We start from the raw sequence: 21,233 nt of genomic DNA, 5'->3' as shown, positions 1-21,233 counted from the left end.
AGAGTGAGAAATAAAATCCGACAGCTATCTGATAAAGATTACAGTTCGGTATAGTTTTCAGTGACCAAATAAGATCCAAACTGAAAACTTAAGATATATTCTTACTCAGTACGTTAAACCGAGTCTGTCTGTCAAATTTGAGCCCAAACGGACATTCAGAAGGGTTCCAACTGTTCCGAACTGCTAAACTGCCCTAGAGTGAATAGTGTTTTGGGGTGTAATTAAAAGAAGATGTTGCTTCTTCTTTCCCAACCACCCTCTCGTGCGCATGGTGAGAGAGAGAGAGAGAAAGCTCCTTTCTCTCTCTAGATTTCTCTCCCATTTCTCTATATCTCTCTCGCTCAAATTCGCGGGATTGGTGGAGATGATGCTTGCGAACGCATTGGGAGCGACGGATCGAGCTTTCGTGCGGCCGTTGGAGCGGAGTGTTTTCGTCGCAGCGTTCACATTGAGATAAACTTTTGGGATTTGGCTTAATCCTTAATGCTTGTGTCCTAATAGCATCTAATGTGTTGATTAGCATGTTGAATCCATTTAATTTGGGTTAATTGGAGCATGTGTAGAGGCTAGGTTTTTAAAAATGGTAGAACCTTAGAGCTTTAATTATATGCTCTAGAAATGAATTTAGAAGACTCTCTATATGATATCTACATGCTAATTGCTTGAATCATGAATCAATTTTGAAGCTTATTGCAATAGTAGCATGTTAGGGCTCCAATTTTGGGATTTTATAAAATGTATGGGTTTGATCTAAATTGACCCTATGTAAACCTAATTGCTAGGTAAACGAACGCGTTGGTGAAGTCGGTTCGGCGATTCGTCGAGCCGTTGCGAAGTTATTAAAGAAACGGCCGTTTAGGCTTCGTTTTCGCCTGGAGGGCCGAGGCGACATCGTATACTCATGAAAACGGATTTGAAGCACCGTGGCACATAACCGAAGACCTTTAATTTTCGGATCGTGAATTGCATGTCGTTCGGGTGGTCGCGCAAGAGATCGGGCCAAACCGGGTGCCGGCTGCCGCGGGAGGCCGATTGCAAGTGACTACAAGCAATCGGAAAGCATTTTGAGGTGGGTTGTGCTCACCGAAGCGACTAGGTCGCCTATATGTCTAAGAGTAATGGTTTTCTAATTGATGCATATAGTCGATGTTACTTACTGTTGAGATAAAATGCATAATGACATATAATGTGTTAAATGCTAGATGAATACATGAGTTAATTGTCACATGAATGCATGAAAATAATGTTATAGTAATATGTTAAAGGTAATATGCATGTTGATAATTTATGGAACATGTTGGATGGCATATGAATGGTTGGCATATATATGTAGACATATTGTGGAATATAATGAATGAGTCCATGTTGATTTATTGTAGAATATACTAGATGAATGTATATTGACATATTGTGGATTATGTTAAATGACACATACATGTTGAACTTGGGTCAATAAACTCTAGGTGAATTAGAGAACTCGACATCGGAAAACAATGATATATGAACTATGTTATGTGACGTGGACAATCTATATATATTAGATCGAGTGGCATATGATTAGTATAGTGGAAACACTTATGGCATGTTGAACACTTAGAAAACAAGTGTGGCATGAGTCCAAGAATATAGTAGTGTATATGACACAAGTGATAGTAAAGAATGCAAAGAAAAGAATGATGGAAATATTATGACATTTCAACCCTAGAGTTAGGGTCATTTGAGCATAGTCTTCCTAAAGTTAAGGAATGGATTGAACTTGACATCCTCAAGATTTTGGATTTGATCATTGATCATACTCACCTTTAGTCCTTGCTCGAGGTTGTGGTAGCTCCCCCTCGGGCGATGTGCTCCGGAGTCGACATCACTGGGTTGTAGCGGTTATCTCCCCAGAGGACGGTCCCACCGGGTTGTAGCGGGTATCTCCCCGGTTAATGGGATTTTGGGTTGGTGAGTTTGTTGAGGGCGAAACCTTCGGGTTAGCCAAGTGATTGGGTAATAAACTTATGAGCTATAGTGATGTCCTAGTTGAGGGGATTTAAGGCCGAGGTGCAAGTGAGACGTCCTTCGCCTCGGGCCTGGCTTTGTGCGGTACTCCGCAGACGATTGACTCAAGACCGAGTCGGGCGGTTAGCTTTGTAAAGATAGATGAAACTTTATGATTAAAATGGTAAATGACAGAAAACCTTAAATGTCAATTGGATGAAAGTAGTAATCGATTGAATTACTAGTTGATTGTATAGTCGCATCATTGCATGATCTTCATATTGCATTCGTGAGGCAATGCATGGTTTTATTCGTTGCATAATCAAGATATATATCTATCTGTTTATTGAACTAACTTGCAGTTGCCTCCCTTGGACCTATTGGTCGAGCTTTTCCCTTGGGTGGCCGTACCCACTGGGAACCATGGAGTTGGTTCTCACCCCACGTGGTTTTGGGGTGTTACAGGTTCACACGTGAGCGGCGCGGCGGCGCGAGGCGAGGGCGTAGCATCATAGTTAGCGTACTACCACGGAGACCAGAGATAGCGGTATCCTGAGTCGGCTTTGCTTAGGGATGTAGAAAATGAAAAGAATCAAGTTGTAATAATCATGTTAAATCGGATTGTATTTGAAAGTTGAATGTAATAAGTATTTGGGATGTAAAATGTAAGAATGTGAATGCTTGTAATAACAAGTAGATTATGTTTTTGATACTTTCTTATGCAATCTTTGATTGAAATGTGTTCCTTGTTGGAACTTTGTACATTGTATTGATTGCGACGCCTTGAATGTACAGGGGAGACTCTGTCCGCGGTACAGGAAAAACCCTGTCCGTTCGGCGGTCTGTCGGCGTGCCCGAAACAGACCAAATAGGCAGTCGCGGGGCGTGACACAATTGGTCCCGAATCCTTTTTTATTTGGAAAAGTCTACTTGGACATTTCTCCTTTGGTGTATATCCTACAACTCAGAGATCCAACGGTTGATATTAATCCACTAGCACACTAGCTTCTAAGCTCACCCCTTTTTTACTTTTTGTTAAAGCTAACCCAAACCAAACCCTACTACACTTCTCTCTCCCGCACAGCTCCCTCTAACTATCTCTGTTTCTCCCTCTCTCTCGCTTCTTCGCCTCTCTCTCGCTCCCTCGCCTCTCTCTTGCTCTCACGCTCTCCTCTCTCTCTCTCGCGCTCGCAGGGCACTCCATCGGGCAGAAGCTCGGCAGCGCTCGTTCCACACATTGTTTTCCTCGATAGAAGCTCCTGTCCTGTAATACACTGAACTTTTGCAAATTGCGGAGTTCGAGTGTGTGGCATGAGTTGTGGAACTATCCTACATGTTCTAAAAGGTTTGGACAAGCTTTTGAACAAGTTAGAGGATGATTGGAAATCTTGAAGCAAGAAAGTGCATTGAACTGGCGAAATTCAGCATTTTCTGCTTTGTGTACCGGTACAGACATTACGCTGTACCGGTATAGCAAGCAGCAGCAGCAGCAGCTGCGTGGCAGCAAGGCTATTTTGGTTATTTCACTTCACCTATCCATCCTTATCCCTCCCAGCTCGACCCTGAGGATGCTTATCACTTGTAAGCTCAGGAAAAATAGGTTTTTTAGCTCTTCTCTTTCTCTCTCTTGGATTTGGAGCTCAAGAGAGCTTGGTTTGGTAGTTTCGGCTTCTTCGACTTCTTCTCCTTGCGCCGGCAGGTTGGGAGGCTGTAGCAGTGTTCTCTTGCTGCGAGGGAACAGTAGTGAAGGTGTTCCTGCAACCCAAATCAGTTAGTAACTGATTTGCTTCAAGGTATAAGGGATTCGCTCATATTACTCCCTAGTTTGTACTTTAGTGTTGGATTTTGATGTGTTTTAGTTTCACTGCTTCTACCTGAATATGAGGATGTTTTCAGCAGCTTGAGAGGGGTTAACTAGCTGTGAATTAACCACCTTGGACCAGAGATAAGCTGCTTTAAAGCTAGTTAAAAGTAAAATATGATTTCTAAAGCTATTTCGGAATTATACCCGAAATAATCGAGTAACTTGATGCAGTTCGAGATTCCTTCTTCGCAGCAGGTTTGCGAACCATGTTGAGCTAATCTCGTGACCTAGGGGACTAGTTCGGAAGGTGGTTAAACTAAGGGTAAGTTGAAATTTCAGTAGAAAACTAAAATCACTGGATTTCGGCTATTTTAACGCGTATACAAGCATATTGATGCCATTTTGACGTTGTTCGCAGCGAGATTGCAATCGAGTCTTGGATCATCTTCAGTTGGCATTGGAGAGCAATTGGAGGCTTAATTTGAGGTACCAATGTGACCTGAAATAGGGAATTTAAGTTACTACTTGGTACTAAGTGCAAATTAGGCCGAAATCGGATATTTCGGTCGTCATTTTGACACGGTGTTGATGTTTGTGTTCAGCAGGATTGGGGCCTTGTTGAGCTGATTATTAGGACTTCTTGTGACTATTTGGAGCCTAGTACTAGGTGGGTTTGACCTAACCAGAGCAAGTGAAGCTCCCCTATGTTCTATATGTAACTATAGAATCGGTTTAGTAGCGCATTTTTATGATTATTCGATTAATAAAGGGTTTGGTACATATCATCGTAATATTTGATATAATTGAAATAGAACCTCTATGAAGTAGAGTGGACACACACATGCATAAAGTATTTATGTTCATGATAAATGCAGTTGAATGACATTCTAGTACGAGTTGCTATGTTCCTAGAAAGTAGAGAACAATGATATGCTTGTAACTTTATTGATTATAAAATCGAGAACAAGAATATGTTTTATGACTATAATGGTAATGCCATGATAGTAGAAAGTTCCTAATGCCATATGTAAATTTAGCATTATTCTTGCATGTTTATTAATCTAGTGGATACTAATTACTGCCAATATTTATCATGTTGAGAATTCCGATCAAAGGATCGAGAGCGAGAATATTGCAAGTTGGAAAATGATGATTGAGACATATTGGACTGTGAAATTGCTTGCTGCCATTGTGCTCATTCGCACATGCTTGTGAGGGTCGCTCCCTACAAGCCGGCACTCCGGAGTTGGCCTACGCGACAGTTGCTCGCCCGTGCGGAATTGGGTGCCGAAGTGGATTGCCGTGAGGAGTGTATACTACCACGGGGCCATTAGGCGCGGTGCAAGCTGGACTACCTTGGGTAGGTCCTTATGAATGAAATGAAAGTACTAAATGACAAAGGACAGTAATGAATGCTCATCAGTATAATGTACAGTATTTACTTACACATCCATGTTTATGTTCGTGTTTATGGTAGTTGCTATGCTTCTATTACTTAGCTGATTCATTACTGCAGAAATCATTGTTACATGTTGCTTACATGTCCATTAATTGTTAATATTGGAAATATATCATGCAAATTACTGCTTTTACTTTCATTTAGTACATCATGAGCCTAGTGGTGTAATTCGCCGAGGCTGGCGGCTTACCCACTGGGAACTATTGTTAATAGTTCTCACGCCCTTTTTATTATTGTTTTTACAGAGCCATCTACAGGAGAGGCTAGGGATCGTGGCAAGGGAGTCGCGTCTAGCTAGACATTGCTAGGAGCGTGCTAGTCGATCACCTTGCTACTCGGGTTACGGCCGAGGGTGATGTCCCTATATATAGAGAGAGACCACCATTATACCTACTTTTTGTATACCCCGTGATGTATATGTACTATTGAACCAGATATTGTAGTTGTGATACTTTCTCTTTTAGTTGAGATTTTGGACTGTGTACCCTCTGTTCTATTGTTGATAATTGTATTGATTTCTACTACGCTCTGATATCAGGATAGGATCCTTTTGTGTTTTACTCCTATCGACTTGTTTCTTGTAGACGCCTTATATACTGCAGGTGTATGGCGGGTCTGTGCACGTACCGGATATGCTTCCGCTGGTACCCGGGCGTGACATGTCCCCAAGCCATCGCGAAGGTGTCTCTCGCCCTCGCCTCTCTCCATTGGTAGGAGGTCGCCTCTCAACTGCTCCCCTGTCCATCCCAGTACCTGTCACGCATTTCTTCACTCGTGGGCATCCGAAATTAGGAACTATTTCGGAGCTAATTCCGCCACAACCGCAACAGAGGATTCAACTCAAACAGAAATTTTTTTTAATTCCTATAATCTTTTATTTTCAATTTTTAATTTAATATAAAATTTATATTTTGAGGGTTTAGGGTTGCAACTTGGGTCTGTCTTTGCGTGCTTTGGATTTTGTCACCGACTAGCTGATTCATTTAATTTTAAAACGCTGCTAGTACATTATATTTTTTGTTGCATTTTTAAAAATAAAGGATTTATGATTAGAATTAGGGTTTAGGGTTTAGAAGGTGTCACGCCCCGAACCCGGTCCTATTTGGCTGGTTCAAGCACGTCGAACAGACGCCGAACGGACAGAGCCTCCCCTGTCCGTCCCAAGCTCTACAACAAGTATCAATAGAGTGTAAAATTTGCATAAGCGGAAGCATAAACAATGTGTAATATACCGAAAAATTCAGAAAATAAATATCGATGTAATACTTTGAACTTTAGCAAATTGCGAAGTTCGAATGTGTGAAATGATATGTGGATCCATCCTACAGTTTCTAAAAGGCTTAGACAAGTTTTTGGCCAAGTTAGAGGTTGATTGGAAGGTTAAAAATAAGAAAGTGCATTGTTCTGGCGAAATTCAGCATTTTCTGCATTGTGTACCAGTACAGCCATCATTGTGTACCGGTACACAATGGCAGAAACGTGGCAGTAAGGCTATTTTGGTAATTTCACTTCTTTAACCCATCCTTATCTATCCAGCACGACCTCTGGAGCTCCTTAGATGGTCCTAGAGCTCAGAGAAGTGTTCTTGCACCTCTCTCATTTTCTCTCTCTAGGGTTTCTCTCTCTTCAAGTGGAAATCGCCGAATCGAGCTTATTTCGTGCCGCGCTCGTTGCTCGCTGGTTTGGAGACTCAAGGGACGTCTTTGGGACGTGGGGAGAAGGATTTTTACTGAGTTTTCTGTGAGTTTCTCACCAGGGAAAGCTGAATCTCAGCTTTAGAGATGTAATTAGCTCAATTTCTCTCTAGTTTGTGGTTTAGTATCGGATTTTGACGCGTTTTAGTTCCATTGCTCCCAGCTGAGTTGGAGAAGGCTTCCAGCAGCTAGAGAGGGGTTATCTAGCTGTGATTTCTCCATTTTAATCCAGAAAAAAGTTGCCTTGAAGCTTGAGGAAGGTATTTACTTACCTATGAAGCTATTTCGAAACTATTTGCCATCTAATTGAGTAACTTGATGTAGTTTGGAATTATTTCTTCGCAGCAGGTTTCCAAACCATTTTGAACTAAATTAGTGACCTTGGGAACTGGTTTGGAAGGTGTTCCAACCAGGGGTAAGTAGAAATTTCAATTAGAACACTGATTTCGCAAGATTTTGGTTATATTAACTTGTAAACAAGCATTATGATGCCGTTTTGGTGTTGTTCGCAGCGAGAGGACAACCAACTTTTGGATGATCTTTGGTTGGCATTGGAGAGCCTTTAAAGGTTAATCTTGAGGTATTAAAGTGAACCAAAACAGGGATCTAAGTTACTACTTTGTACTAAGTGAAATTATGTCGATTTCGGACATTTTGGTAATGGTTTTCAATCCGGTTTTGATGCTTCATTTTCAGCAGGGTTGAGGCCTAGTTGAGCTGAATTTCGGGATTCCTTTGAGCTAGATTGAGCTTAGTGATAGGTGGGTTTGACCTAACCAGAGCAAGTGAAGCTCCCCTATGTTCTATATGTTACTATACATTTGGTACATAGGTGCATTTTATGATTATATGATTGATAAGGTTTTGAAACATCATCGCCGCATCGGTTGAGATATTGTAATGAAACCTCTATGAAGTAGAGAGAACTCATGCATAAATGTATTCATGCATAAAGTTTTCATGCACTAAAATATTCTTGTTTAGTTCAATTGAATAACCAAGAGATAAGTTTATAATGCTTCTATAAAGTAGAGAACAATTACATTCTCTTGACCCTATTGATAGTATATGAATAGTGAGAAGTTTCTAATGCAATATGTAAAATTGGCATTACTTTTATGTGTTACTAATCTAGTGGATACTAGCAAGTTTCATTGTTTATCATATTGAGAATTCCGATTAATAGATCGAGAGTGAGAACAGAGTGTACTCTGACATGATGATTGAGACATAGTGGGCTATGGATTTTGCTTGCTTGCCATCATGCTCATTCGCACGCACTTGTGAGGGTAGCTCCCTACAAGCCGGCACTCCGGAGTTGGCCTACGCGACAGATGCTCGCCCGTACGGGATTGGGTGTCGAAGTGGATTGCCGCAGGGAGTGCATACTACCACGGGGCCATTAGGCGCGGCGCAAGCTGGACTACCTTGTGTAGGTCCTTATGAATGCAATTAAAGTTCGAAATGACAGTAATGAATAATTATCAGTTATAGTGTACAGTATTTACTTACACGTTCATGTTATGTTCATGCTTACAGTAGTTGCTATGCTTTTATTATTCAGTGGATTCATTACTGTAGAAAGTATGATTATATGTTCATCACCTGTTAACAGTATAGATATATCATGCAATTACTACTTTTACTTTCATTCAGTACATCATGAGCCTGGTGGTGTAATTCGCCGAGGCTGGCGGCTTACCCATTGGGAACTATTGGATAATCGTTCTCACGCCCTTTTTATTGTTGTTTTTACAGAGTCACCTACAGGAGAGACTAGGGATCGCGGCAAGGGAGTCGCGTCTAGCTAGATCTAGCATTGGAGCTTGACTAGATGATCACCTTGCTACTCGGGCTACGGCCGAGGGTGATGTCCCTGTGTATAGAGAGACTACCACTGTACCTATATTTTGTGTACCTTGGGATGTATATGTGGTTGGGAACCAGAGATTATAGTTTTGGATACTTCTCTACGATGTTGAGACTTTGAATTGTTTACTCTTTGTTTTTCTGTTGATGGTCTTATTCACTTATACTTTGCTCTGATATCAGGATAGGATTTTTCTATGTTTTATTCCTATCGACTTGCTTCTTTGTAGACGCCTTATATACTGCAGGTGTATGGCGGGTCTGTGCACGTGCCGGCTTATGCTTCCGCTGGTACCCGGGCGTGACAATCGAACTTTAGTCAAATTGATCAAAGTGCGAGGATGGAATACTTCGGAAAGTCCGAAGGTGTTAAAATGATCAAAAGTGCATTGTGGGAGGTTTTCGAGAGCTAAAGAATCAAAAATCTGCATTCTGCAGGTTTTATGCTCTCGGGGACCGGTTCCTGGTGGGAGAGACCGGTCTCCGAACGCGTGAGAAATGAGAAAGGCTGAAAATCGGCTAAAGTCCCAGAAAACCAGCTCTTGGGAATCAGTTCTTGCGAGGAGAGACCGGTCCCCGAGAGACCGGTCTCCCTGGGAGAGACCGGTTGCCTCGTGCGAAAGCCCCCACTGTGCTGCGGGAGAACTCTCTGGGACCGGTCCCAAGTCGGGGAAACCGGTCCCCGAGCACGAAAACTGCCCAGTTCTGACAGTGTAATAAGATAAAAGCTGAGGGGTTTAAATACAAAAATGCATTATGTGGGCTATGTATGAGGGGTGTATGAGATATTTCCTCTCATTCTCACCCTCTCACACTCTTCTCTCTCTTTCTCTCTCTAGAAGACAAGAAGGAGAAGAAGAAGGCAAGGAAAAGAAAAAGGAAAAGAAGAAGAAGAAGGTGGAGAAGAAGAAGAAGGAGTGAAGAAATTCCCTCCTCTCATTCTCTAGCTTGGTGAAGTAAAGCTTTTAGAGGTAAGCCTTACCCCCTCTCATGGTGAAACCCTAAAATGAGATTTGATTGAGCTAAGAGTGGTTTTAATAGAACCTTTTGAGTGTTTCAAGCTTTCTTTTGCTTGTGGATGAGATCAAAATCATGGATTGGTGTAGGAGGTGAAGCTTAGAGGAAAGCTTCAACTCCTCTCATGGTAGAATCCAAACTAGGGTTTGGATTGAACTAAGAATGGTTTTTATGGAGTCTCTAGAGTAGATTGAAGCTTCTTTTGCTTCCTAATGAGATCAAACCCTAGATTTTGATTTGGGTTGAGCTAGGGCACCCAAATTGGGACTTTTGCTTGTAAAGGTTTTAAAATAAAATTGACCATCTAGAAACCTAATTCGGGAAATTTCCGACGCGTTGGTGCGCTCGGATTAACGTTACAAAAAGCCAATGTAAATATATGAGCAAAATGGCCTAATAGGGCTTCGTTTTGTCGCAGGTGACGAACTAGGAGCCTAAAGATTTCAAGAAAATTATTGTAGCATCCTAGTATGCCTTCGAGGTGGGTGGTGCTCTCCAAACTCATTGGAATTCCTTCTATACCTGATATGTCATTCAATTAAGCATATATTTATATTGTTGCATGCATTATAGGGTAGATGTGATGATATACATGTGAATGTTGCATGATGTGAGTACACGTGCTATTTGAAATGTTTGAGAGCCTATTTAACCCTATATGTATGCATAAGATATAATATGAGCACCCAATAAGGGGAAAGAACAAAATGACATAATAAAACATAGATCGAGGGACATTCGATAATGTAAAGTAAAGTGACACTAGAGTTAGTGTATGTGGCATCAAAGAGAAATGTGACACAAATGCAGCTTTGATACAACTAAAATCATCAAATACAAAAGATGATATAAAGGGATATGCAACTACAAAATATAAAAGTATCTCAGGCGGTCTTTGTCTAGGGTGCGATACCCTTACCGCGATCGGCCGCCTGCTCGCTCGGCCTCGGCTCTGTGGAAATAGTGGGGTGAGAAATACAACAAAGTTTTCAGTGGGTTCGGCCCCGATCTCGTCGACTTTCCCACTAGGTCTAAATCAGGCATAATAGAAGAAAGAATAGATAGTAACCGACTAACAAATGCAGCTAATATGCCTGAATAATAAAGTCAATCATATGCTCAATGAGATGCTCATGATGAATGCAAGTTCACATTTTCTTTACCAAAATATTGTGGCTAACCCATTGGGCCCTCAGCCTGTTAGGCATTCAGCTTCCTCCCGTAGGGTTCCATAACTCACCAACTCAAAATCCCAATTTTTGGGCCCGCAGCTTCCTCCCGTTGGGACCGTCCTCAGGGGATTCCCCTTCATAGTGGTGACAACTCCGGAGCACGCCGCTCGAGGGGGAGCGACCTCCCTCAAGCCAAGACTATAGGCGAGTAAGATCAATTCTTAGCTTTAAAGATTCCAATACTTATGTGACCTTTATCTTTAAGGTTTCTATGTCACCATAACACTATTGTTCTTTACTTGCATTCATTAACTAATACTAGTGTCATATACACTAACTTGTTCTTTGTACTCATTCGCTAATGCCACACTTGCTCTCTAAGTGTTCAACTCTTGCATTCTTGTCATATACTAATGCCACACACTCTAGTGTTCATTTGTATGCTTGACATTTACTAATGCCACCCAATTCGTATGTCATTATGTCATTTTGGATTCTTTACCTCACCTAGGTTCTTATCACTTTTCATGCATACATAGGATTTATAAGTTCTCACTCTTTACTCATATAATGCAACAAAAGCTCTCCATTAACCCTATTATGCAAATCACTCAACAGTCACACATGCTCAACAAAATGACACTTTTAGACATAAAGAGAATTTCACCGATTCCGGATAGCACCACCCACCTTATATGGTTGCAAAGGTGCTACGGTAAATTTCTTAGACTTTTTGAAGCCCTACTTTATCGCCTGCGGTAAAACGAAGCCAAATTATGCTTAATACTTAAAACTCCTATATAAGCTTTTCGTAATGTCAAACTGAGTTGCCCAACGTGTCGGGAATACCCCCAATTAGGTTTCTATAAGGTTAATTCACCTTAGAAGCTCCCTAGGGCAAAAGCTCCAAATTTGGTACCCTAACAATGCCATATGTCAAATTTCTTGGAATTGATCTTGTAGCTAAGCAAAATAAAGCTTAGAACCACCCAAGGAGCTCTAATACCATTCCTAAACTATTCCAACCATTCCTAGGGCATCGAAAGCTAACCCTAAGGATTCACCATGAGAGCTCATGAGAAATACATGAGTTTCATGTGTTTCATGGCCTCAAGGTGGTTTCTAGCCTTGCAAGAAGTTCAAATCCCAAAAACTTAGGGTATAAATCCAAATCCTAGACCCAATCTTGCATAAAATTCATCTTAGTCCAATAGCGCTCCAATGTCCGCCTTGTAGGAGAGCCCTAGATCTTCCCCAAGCTACCAAAACCCAAGCTTCTCCTTCAAATCTCCTCCAAATCCACCTTTTGGAGAGCTCTCTAGATGGAGAAAATAAGAGAAATGAGAGAGAGGGAGTGAATGGTTGTGGGAGAGAGAGAAAAGGGGTATTTGGGTCTTAACATGTTGTAACAATTATAACAAAACCCTCCAAACACCTGTATTTGCAGCAGACCTATTTTGTGCTGCAAGACCAAAGTGTACCGGTACACGGGGTTTTGTACCTGTACATTTTCTGCGCAGAGGCAACCCGAGAGCAAACTCCTCGGATTTTACCAAAGTGTACCGGTACACACCAGGGATGTACCGGTACATTTTCTGCGAAAAATCAAACCCGAGAGCAATCATTTCTCTGGCTGGAGAGCTGTACCGGTGACAACTCGATGGTTGTACCCGTACACTTTGCCCAGAATGCTGGTTTTGCGCCGTTTTCGATTCTATTTTGCGCCGATCGATACTAAAACCTTTCTAACACCTCTTAAACTCATTTTTAGCCCTTTCAACTTTGTTGGAATGCTAAATGGAACTTGTTCATCTATTTCTTTCGCATTGTTCACTTTTAAATCGCACCGAGCAATGTTAAAACTTGCTTAACACTCTTGGGACTCGACTTTGACCCTTCCAATATTGTTGGAATGTCAACCGGACTTTGTCCATCTATTTCTCTCGGCTCTTTAACCAATTTGGCTAAAATTCGATAATCGCTATCGAGGTTTCAATATATTACAGAAGATACTTCCACAGTAACACACATATATTTCATACATTTCGTAAAATTTTGCTTGGTTTATAATAGAAAACTGTATTCATTCCAAATATACAAATTAGTGTTTATGGTAAAATTTGATTTCATTTGAATAGCAAAAATGTATAGAAAACATGTTTAGGGTTACTAGTATATTCTCTTATGCATTGGTAGAACGGTGCTATATGGTTTCAGGAGTTAGTTTGCTACACTGCGTAAAACGAAATAGCATACTTGTATATTTGTATTAATAATTAATTTATTTGTATTCGTATATGTATAGTTGGCTGTGAACATGTATGCGTTCTGACAGTCTTATGCCATAAAAGAACACTCTTAGAGCTTATCAGAACACATTTATCACTTTTGTACTTTCGAACATATATGAGTTGCAATCTTAAACTCTTATGCGATAATAGAACACTCTTAGTAGAACACTCTTATAAAATTTGTGTTTGCGAACATGTATGTTTGACAATCTGACACTCTTATGCCATAAAAGAATACTCTTACAGCTTAATAAAACACTCATATTATTTTTTTGCTTCCGAACATGTGTGAGTTGCAATATTATCCTCTTATGACATAATAAAATATTTTTAGGGCATAATAGAATAGTCCTATCAGCTTTAGGATTGTGAACACTTTTATGCCATAATAGAACATTTGTAAAGGTTAATAAAACACTCTTAAGAGGTTTATGGTTGTGAACACTCATTTGTCATAGTAAAACACTCTTAGAGCTTAATAGAACACTCTTATCAGGTTTACAGCTGCGAATATGTATGCATTGCAATCTTCTTACCTTCTTATGCCTTAATAGAATATTCTTAAAGCTTAATAGAACACTCCTATCAGTTTTAGGGTTGTGAACACTTTTATGCCATAATAGAACAATTGTAAAGATTAATAGAACACTCTTAATAGGTTTGCATTCCTACTCTATTGCGAACATGTATCTTACCCTCATATGTATGCATTGCAATCTTACAGTGATATACACTGCATGTATATCACTCTTTTCATTTTTATGCTTCCGAACATGTATGCGTTGTAATCTTACCCTCTTATCACATAATAGAACATTTTTAGGGTGTAATAAAATAGTTCTATAGCTTTAGGATTGTGAACACTTTTATGCCATAATAGAACACTTGTAAAGGTTAATAGAATACTCTTAATATGTCACGCCCCGGGGCCCAACAGAAGCACGCTCGGTGCGTGTCCAGACCCGCTATATGTCTACAACATATAAGACGTTTACAGCAAAGCGATAAATAAAAACAATAATAATGAACATCTAGGAGTATCAGAGCATACAACAACTAGGTTCTAAAATAAGAAGGTAAATAAAGGAGGAGCTAATCTTCTAACATAAACCATAAAGTAGTAGAATATGGAATCCAAATATAAGTACTAATCATATCCAAATGGTGGTCTCTATACATGGATACAAAACTCCCACTCTTTACAAAAAGTACAAAAATAGAGAGAGAACCACCTAGAAGCAAATAAAAACTCTCCTCGCTATCTAGCTAGTAGCGACTCCTTTACCGCGATCCCGAGCCTCTCCCGGTAGGGATGGCTCTGAAAGATAACCACGAAACAGAGGCATGAGAACTATTAAATAATATTTCCTAGTGGGCAATTACTGACCTAAGTGAAAGGCACCACTAGGCTAAAAAGGCAAAAGTAGTATGTTCAACTATTAAAGGGAAAGAACAACATGTATGTGAAACTTGAAATAAACTTACTAACTACTATACCTCTAATTTAGCATGAATTTTCATGATATAAATGCTATTCTAACATGAATATGCATAAGTACAACCAACATAATGTCCACAAAGTAACTAGTAAAATGTCATTGTTTACTAATTGTCTAATGCCCAATTTGCATTTTGTTCAATGATATTTCAATCATGTAGGACCTACCCATGGGTAGTCCGGCTTGCGCGGTGCCTAATGGCCCCGTGGTAGTCAACATTCCCACTCTAGGAATGAGCCTCTCCCACGACATTCCATTTCGGCGTCCAATCCCGCACGGGTGAGCTTATGTCGCGATGGCTATCTCCGGAGTGCCGGCTTGTAGGGAGTGACCCTCACAAACATGTGCGAATGAACACAATGGCAAGCAAGCGTAAACATCCGTCTCAAGTTCCAATGTCATCACGTCTAAAATATGGTATGAAGCTAGCGACCCAAAGACCCATCTCTATGTCATCATATAGAAGTTTAATCATTCACTAGGTTGGATGCCCCTTTGTGGCATTTTTGTCTACTATGTCAAGTGTGAGTTCTAAATCCAACAGCATATTATATAAGTGATTTTCTTTGTAAGAAACATGATTTCAAACCATATAAGAGAATCCTATTCTCATACATGCTAACAATGCATATATCTCTCTCTACTATATAGAGGTAATTTTCATAAAATATAGCACATGCATTTTAAGCATTCCAAACATCTAGTATGCTCTCTTTAGCATGAATATGCATGCATTTCTATTTTACGACATTTAAAAAGTAACATAGGTGGAGTTTTTCTCATTTCGAAGAAGTCAAACCCACCGAGACTCCTCATAACCCTTCGTTTGCGCCGACGAAGGTGTCCACAACTCTCCTAGCTCCCTAAAGGTAATATTAAGAGAGTTAAACGCAACGAACGATCAACCCTACGATCGAACATTAATCACCCCAAGAAAAGGCCAAAAACTCACCTTATAAGGTGAAAATCTCTCTCAATCTCCAAATGAGAGTTAAAGTCCTTCTAATCCAGCCTAAACAAAGGTTCTAACTCAATCTGAGTTCCAAAAGCTTCTAATCAAAAATTCCCATTTTAAACCCTAATTTTCATATTCTAGGGTTTCAACCTCAAAAATCCACCAAAGCATGATCCAAATGAAGAATCATAGATACTAACCTCTCTAGAAGCTTCAAACCACACAAGAAACCAGCTAGGGTTGAAGATCCGTCCTCTATCAAGCTCTAATCACGAAATCAAAGCTTCTCCATAGGTAGAAATCCAACATGAAGCAAAAAGGAGCAAAGAGAGGAGATTAAACCAAGCAAAATCCTCAAAAAAAAAAGAAAAAATCCAAGGGGAGGAGTCCTACCTGGGCTCTCCACGGTTTAGGGCTCAAAAGAGCCCTCTACAGGCTGCGGGGGGTTATATAGAATTGTTACAATATCAAAAACACCTCTAAAAAATAAGCAGTTCGCAGTCTGCACTGCGTACCGGTACACGATAAAGAGTACCAGTACCAAACACTGTGCGCGCAAATCCGAGCCTCGGGTTGGCAAAATACTACTCTTGATACCGGTACAAATCCGATGCTGTATCGGTACCACTTCCCATTCTGGTACAAGCTCAATGCTGTACCGATACTCTGCTCTGCAGAGTCCAACCCGAGAGCAGCCCAATTTCCTTCACTTTAGAGGTTTGGTGCTAAGTTTTAAACCCTGATTCTCGGGATGCGAGTCATAGGTCGTAACACTGTCAACGACCCTCCAGAATATTTGGAAAAACTCGAAACACATATCAAACACTCGAACCTCGCAATTTGCAAAGGTCCAGTGTGTTACAGTACCGGTACTACCCTGATGCTTAACCGGTTAAGCAATGCCCAGACTGCAGTATGGCACATGCTCAACTCCATTTCACGTCGAGCAATGCTAAAACCCAACAATCTCGTTTGGAGTTCAACTTTAACCCTTCCAACGTTATTGGAATGTCACATGGACCATGTCCAAGCATCTTTCTCGCCACGCTTTGGTCCTTTTGACCAAAAGTGGTCTAATACGATGGGGATTCAATATCTTACAGATTCTTGGATTCTAGAACTTGTTCTTGCCATGGAAATCTAGAGAAAGTGTGTTATAGGTGTTATATGTATGAACTTGGTATAGATATGAAAATTGTAGGAACGTGGATATGGTATGAGTTTGATCTCTTGTATTCCTCAATGAAGGAAAGTTCAACGCGTTGGAAGGCTCGGGTCAGCGTTCCGACGAGCCTACGGTAAGCTAATGAGGAAAATCTTATTTTAGCTTCATTTGTCGCGAGTGAGGGGTGTGATCATTCATAAATCACGGGAGGTGATTTTCTCGCATCTCTGCATTATTTAGAAGTGGGTGGTGCTTTCCGAAGTCATCGAATGACCTATTATGTTTATGTCACTTTTCTTGAGTATACATGTATATGTAGTTGATATTCATGCATTATAGGGTTGAGTTGGATATGTAATTAGATGTGATCTAATTGTATGCTTTGGAAGCAAAAATACATGTGGACAATGACTAGTAAACATAGAACCCTATAGATGTTTGAACTTGTGTTGTACTATGAAATAGTTGACAAAGTGACATTGTGAGTAGATGATATGAGTAACACTAAGTAGTGTGAATGTAACAAGGAAAACGAACTTGTGACATAGTGACAATAACATAAAATGATTGGATTGGCATCTATGTTGGACATGCTAAACATAGAATTGTGGCATTATAACTAGATGAACTGGTTAGCATCTAGAGTTGGAAATGTTAAAGCTATCATAAAGAGCTAGTTAAAGTATGGCATTGTTATTGTATCCTCTAAATGAGGATTGGATCATACTCACAATAGTCTAATACTCGAGGTAAAGGTCATCCCTTCTTGGGCGATAAGCACCGGAGTTGTCATCAACTGGGTTGGTAGCGGGTATGCTCCCCAGTAGACAGTCCCGTCGAGTTGGTAGCGGAATTCTCCCCGACAGAAGGGATTTGGTTGGTGAGTTGTTGTTAACCAAATTGTTAACCAGTTAATTGGGTAATGGTAATGTGATAGCATGTATGCATAAACTACATGAGTTATATATGTTGTTCTTTCCAGCTTCGTACAGGCATTGTAGTAGCATTAGTTTGGTTTCTATCTATTTCCTTTTCTACAGATGCCTGAGTAAACCTAGCGGGTGAGTCGGCGAGGTCGGCAGCTGAACCCACTGGAAACTTTCAGTAGTTCTCACCCCACTAACCATGCAGGTTCTAGCGAGTGGGGGTGGTTGAGGATCGTGACAAGGACAGCGCGCAATAGATAAGGACATCCATTAAGTATAGTTTTACCTTGTACATAACATTTATTTACAGTTGATGAAGAGAAAATGTAAATTATTCATTTGAGAGATGACAAATGTATATATGAGGGAATGTGTGTATGTAAATAAAATGGTAAACTTTGTAATTGATTTAAATTAATCAAGTTACAATGTATGGATATAATAGTTTGTTACTTTCACTTGCTTGTGTTGCTTACCCTCGTGTAAGCCACGTATATTGGAATTTTTCTTGGGCATTTTTTCATACATGTTTGATGGTTGTTGAGCCTTGGGCGAACAGAAGAGGTTCTTTTCGTTCGTCATCTGTGTACGGGCCCGAACCGACCAAATTGGCGGTCACGGGGCGTGACAACTTTGCCCCCTTGTAAAATGAAAAATGTTCATTTCACCCCTACCGTTAGTGATCCATTAGGGTTCCGTTATAAAATATTTTTTATGCCAAAAATACCCTCCGCCCTCTCTATTGTTGCTTCGCCCTCCTCCACCTCGCCGCCTCGCTGCCTCGCCCTCCTCCACTGCCTCGCCCTCACCCAGATCTCTGTCCACGCCCACAAACACCCCCTCGCCCTCCTACGCCGCCTTGCCTTCACTCTTGTTGCCCTTGCCCACCTCTCTTTCCATGCCCATATTGATTCTTCCCTACTGTTGCCGAAAAAGAGGGGTGACGAGGGTGCAGAAGGAAAAGAGCAGCATGTGGAGAAGAAAATGGAGAGGAACCGCGATCGATCANCCAAACTTAGCTCCAATCCAAGTGGGGTGGGAGATCTCCTCAGCCACAAGCTCCTCTCCAAGCTCTAAGCCATCAACAATGGTGGAGAAGCCACCAAGATGCAAAAAGAGAAGAGAAAACCCAAATAAAAACCAAGCAAAGGGGTAAAAATGCAAGGAAAGGGAGAGAGAGCTCCTCTCACCTTCTCCTCCTCAGGTCCCAGCACAAAAGAAGCCCTAAGGGGCGTGGGTGCTGTTATAGAAAGCCCACAATCGCGAAAAACCCCCTGCAGTTCAAACTGCACGAAATCTGCCTCCTTGTACCGGTACACGGGTTCTTGTACCGGTACAAGGCCGACGAAATTGCAAACCCGAGGCTCGGGTCGCGCGGTCTGCGGCTCTGTACCGGTACAAGCCCGATGGCTGTACCGGTACAACCATCAACCCTTGTACCGGTACAAGGCCAGTCTGTTCCGGTACAAGCCCTGCTGCAGGCTACCCGAGAGCTGTCCAAAAATCTCGATTTTGGGATTTTGGTGCCAAGTCTCACTCCAACATCCTCGGGATGTGTGCCAGGGGTCGGAACACTATCAACGACCCTCCAAAAACTGTGGAAAGGCTCCACACACAGATCAAACACTCGAATCTTGCAATTTGCTAAGATCCAGTGTATTACAGGATTTTGGTGGAGTTTTGGAGGATTGAAGGTTTAGAGGCTCTCCAACAAGGTGGACTTGGGTGAGCTTGTGGCTAAGATGAGTTTTGTGTAAGAATGGCTCAAGGGTTAGGATTCTTACCTTAAGTTTTGGAGTTTTGATCCTCTAATAACCCTAGAAAAGTTGAACGAACCTTGAAATCCATGAAAACCATGGTTTTCTCAAAGTCCTCTCATGGTGAACATTTAGGGTATGTAGAATATTTCCTAGGTGATTCTAAGCTAGTATTTGCTTAGAGATGAGATCAATCTAGGAGAAATCTCATTATAGCATTGTTAGGGCATGGATTTTGGGCTTTTACCTCCGGTTGTTTTCGAGATAAATTGACATTTTGGAAACCTAATTAGGAGTGTTGTCACGCCTCGTGCCCCGCCTATTTAGTCTGGTTCGGGCACGCGAACAGACCGTCGAACGGACAGGGTTTTCCTGTACCACGAACAGAGTCTCCCCTGTACGTCCAAGGTGTCACAATCGATACAATTCACGATATTCCAACCAGGAACCGAATTCAACCAAAGATTACATAAGGAAGTATCAAAAATATAAAACAACTAAGTTATTACAACATTCATCTGAGGTGTATTTTACATCACAATTTTTTTTTTACAAACAACTTCCAAAATACAATCTAGTTAACACAATTATTTCAAGTTTGATACATTTGTATTCTTTGTCTTCAAACCCCTAAGCTAGACCACCTTGGGGTACCGCTATCTCAGTCTCGGGGGTAGGGCCACTATCTACGGAGTTACGCCCTTGCCACGCGCCGCCGCGCCGCTCACTTGCGAACCTGTAACACCCCAAAACAACGTGGGGTGAGAACCAACTCCATGGTTCCCAGTGGGTACGGCCACCCAAGGAAAAAGCTCGACCAATAGGTCCAATGAGGCACTACAACATGTTATTCCAACAGATATATATATATATATAACATCATGCAATACATGTTCATGCCTCACAAATATGCAAATTATGCAACTCTTAGTCATTCTTTACCATTAGCCGTTTTTACTTTATTAGCTATTTTTTACTCTTAGCTATTCTTTATTCTACTATTCTTATTCTTTACTAAGGGTACTATCCCCTTAGTCATATTATGCTCATTTGTCATTCTTCCTAAGATTACTCTTACCTTAATTACACTATACCACTCGACTCGGTCTTGAGTCAATCAACTGCGGATAATCCGCGTCTGTCGGCTCGAGTGTGAAGGAACTCTCGCATGCACCTCAGCCTAACCACAACCAGCCGCACTCTATGACTGAGCCACCCCGGCGGCGAAATCGTCGCACATAGCCCATGACAATGGGCTCAAGTCAAGCGGTGGTACAATCCACAACCAGCTAACCATCCGGCGGCGAAATCGTCGCACACGCCACGTCAATGGTTTAGTCCCGGACGGCGAAATCGTCGCACGCGCCGAACACCACTTTGGGTGTTCCAAAAGCTCCGAGATTCCGGAATCCATTTCAACATAACTCAAGGTTGGCCTTAACCTATAGTTCGACCTATCTAGGCCAATGTCCTTTCCATCCTAGGTCCACTTGACTCTAGGTTTAACACTTTTTTTCACATAACTAGGTTACTTTAACTCTAGGTTCGTATCTTTATCTCACAACCTAGGTTGACTTAACTCTAGGTTTAATCTCAACTATGTTCTCTAACATTAGGTTTGATGCCACTCTTATACGACCTA

The 21,233-nt window shown here is 41.2% G+C and overlaps 2 long non-coding RNA genes across 2 annotated transcripts; both read left to right on the top strand.

Annotated features, from left to right (window-relative positions):
- Positions 1-1,021: 1,021 nt before the first annotated feature.
- On the top strand, positions 1,022-2,633 carry LOC109703759. Its single transcript, XR_002214004.1, has 2 exons — positions 1,022-1,069; positions 2,449-2,633. It is a non-coding gene; the product is annotated as an uncharacterized LOC109703759 (long non-coding RNA).
- Positions 2,634-4,055: 1,422 nt separating this feature from the next.
- LOC109703758 lies at positions 4,056-4,444 on the top strand. Its single transcript, XR_002214003.1, has 3 exons — positions 4,056-4,109; positions 4,206-4,273; positions 4,390-4,444. It is a non-coding gene; the product is annotated as an uncharacterized LOC109703758 (long non-coding RNA).
- The last annotated feature ends 16,789 nt before the right edge of the window (positions 4,445-21,233 follow it).

This window comes from Ananas comosus, unplaced genomic scaffold (assembly GCF_001540865.1).
Source record: "Ananas comosus cultivar F153 unplaced genomic scaffold, ASM154086v1, whole genome shotgun sequence".
NCBI lineage: Eukaryota > Viridiplantae > Streptophyta > Magnoliopsida > Poales > Bromeliaceae > Ananas > Ananas comosus.
Note: the sequence above shows the minus strand (reverse complement) of the source record. Positions and strands in the feature narration are given on the sequence as shown.